The sequence below is a fragment of the Lygodium microphyllum genome, chromosome 22 (assembly GCF_053477565.2).
Source record: "Lygodium microphyllum isolate KBCC chromosome 22, Lygodium_microphyllum_v1.1.10, whole genome shotgun sequence".
Classification (NCBI taxonomy): Eukaryota; Viridiplantae; Streptophyta; class Polypodiopsida; order Schizaeales; family Lygodiaceae; genus Lygodium; species Lygodium microphyllum.
Genome location: NC_141156.1, coordinates 85259310 through 85261817, shown reverse-complemented (window position 1 = coordinate 85261817; position 2508 = coordinate 85259310).

Below are 2508 nucleotides of genomic sequence, written 5' to 3'. Positions count from 1 at the left end.
AATGGAGTGCTGCAAAGAAAACAAAATAGAACTATTAGAAACACGATTGTCAGTACAAGTGATATTGCAAAAAAATAAGTGAGAAGAACAAAATAAAAACTTACAAAGTCCTCTAGATAAGTCCTATGGCCGCCACTCCCGAGATGATGGACCACTCCTATGCTCTCACTGTTGTCTCCAACGTCCTGGAGAATCTATAGCCTTCTCCCTAAGTTGGTGCCAATCATCTACATCTAGCCACTCGGGCTTTGAGGCTCCACTTTGAAGTGCCTTACGTGTGTTCACCGATCATCTGTGACATGTACGCATGCATGCACTCCATCATCCAACATGTGAAAAACCTATCTGCTATGGTGGGTACCAGAAACTCCTCATGCAAGGATGCTACTATGTAGTCCTTGCTCGCCTCCGGTATGTTCTTCCAATGATCCAAGACATTGTGCCGAAGAACTTCTTAGCACAACTCTCTTGTACGAGCCATCACCCTCCTCCCCTCATTATTCATGATGACGGCTCCTGTCCTATCATCTACAAGGTATCATACCCCTTTGGGGTATGTTTAACATGTGTCCTCTCCCACCTGCAATTGCACTCCTAGGCATATCGAAGAGACCCTTGTATATCTAGTGTATCCACGAGGGTGGTACCACTTAGAGTAGTACCCATAGGGGTGCCACTTGCGAAGGATTGAGCAAAAGTTGGAGTGATTGGAGTAGACGTCTCCACATGTGTGACAAATCCCAGAGGTGACACTACTCCAACAGAACGACGAGACAGAGACACTACATTGGTACCCAACAACCACTTGAGCCACCCTTTCTCAAACTTGCACGAGAGCGAGGAGTAGCACTTGTATCTCGAGCCGACTGCGGGCTCATGGCATCCACGTTTCTGCAACATCCCCCAGAACTACTCCCTCCGTTCGTTGGCCCAAGTTTGACGGCCCAAGTCTAAGCGGTGTCGACCTCATCTGCTGGAAACTGAAGCATCAGAGTGTACCAAAGTAGATTTAATAGAACGGCTTGATGGTGTTCGAGACAGCTCTTGGTCTGCCATATCTTTGAATTGAGCCATCTGATTTGGAGACATATGCGTGAAGATCTCCTATAGCTCCTCATCGCTCATCCCTTGACTCATTGTGCGGATTCAAATATCCACAAAGGTCACCTGCACATACAAAAATTGATGTTAGCATAATCAATATAAATCAAGCAAAGCACAATAATATACATTAAAAAAAAAGATCTTACTTAAAACACATATTCTAGAGTACCCTTATAAGCAATTCATCAACAAATTGTGTAGGTGGATGCTCCAAGTATGACATATCCTATGGTCCCATGTCAATCTCCCGACACAATTGTGTATACTCTGGAAGGTTGATAGAAAGGTCACCACAAAAGGATGAGTCCACCTTGTTCTCAAAGAATTCTTGGCCTCCTGTCTTTCCATCATTATTACCCGATTCTACCTCCTCTACATGCTCCAAGCTTTGGGTGGCCTCCACCCCTTGCAATATCGACCCTTCTATCAGCATAGTGTCCTCATCTACGATGGGAACATTGCTTTCATCATATACTCTCACACTTCAGGGAGATGAAGGTACAACATACCACCATCGAGGTTGTCAAGGGTTTGGATAGAAAATTACATGTTCAAAATCGCATACAAAGAGAGATTTAACATTTGTAACATATACCATGTCGTAATAAAATTTAAAAAAATATGAGTTCATGTACATGTTCACAATGGGCCAACAATACAAACGTGTAACGCAAATCTATCTATCTTTTTTTAGAATCTATTTTGAGAAATCAAGATGGATCTTGTTGAACAGTTGCCCCGGCTCCTTCCAGCATCACTTTGAACCATTGCACATTGAATAGGATCATGGAGAAGATATGGTAATCCACCACGATAATACTTTGCAAGTTCCTAAAATACTCCATCTCATCTATAATGGTGTTTGGATCCGCTGCTTGTAGTTGGATCTCTTACTCGAACTTTGCCATGACACCACAATTCGTTGTGAAGTGCATTTTGTTGATACACTCCACACGAAAATGTCGTCCGCGCGACCATGCTGCACTGTATATTTTGTACTGTATATTGAAATGGTTAATTAGTTGTCACATATAAAATCTAGATACGATAGCTTATAAAACACGTGGTCACCTTTGGACTACATCCCCTTTAAAATTCCCACTCCTCAGTTGAGACCTCCGCCCCTTTGCGAGAGACTGCGGTCATGAAATCATTGCATTGACATAAACCGCGATATCTCCTCCATGCCCTCAGGATATCAAATTGGTTGATGGTGCGCACTATGTTGAAATTCAGATCACACTTCTTCTCGATCTTTCTTGGCTTGCTTGTACCTAGCAAGCCACATCTCCATGGAGGAATAGTGCAACATACAAAAACAATTCACTTTCTCCTCCATTGCAACATCCATCCTTTTTTCTACTCCATTTCCAACCACCACATCTCTTGTCAGTCTATCATCAT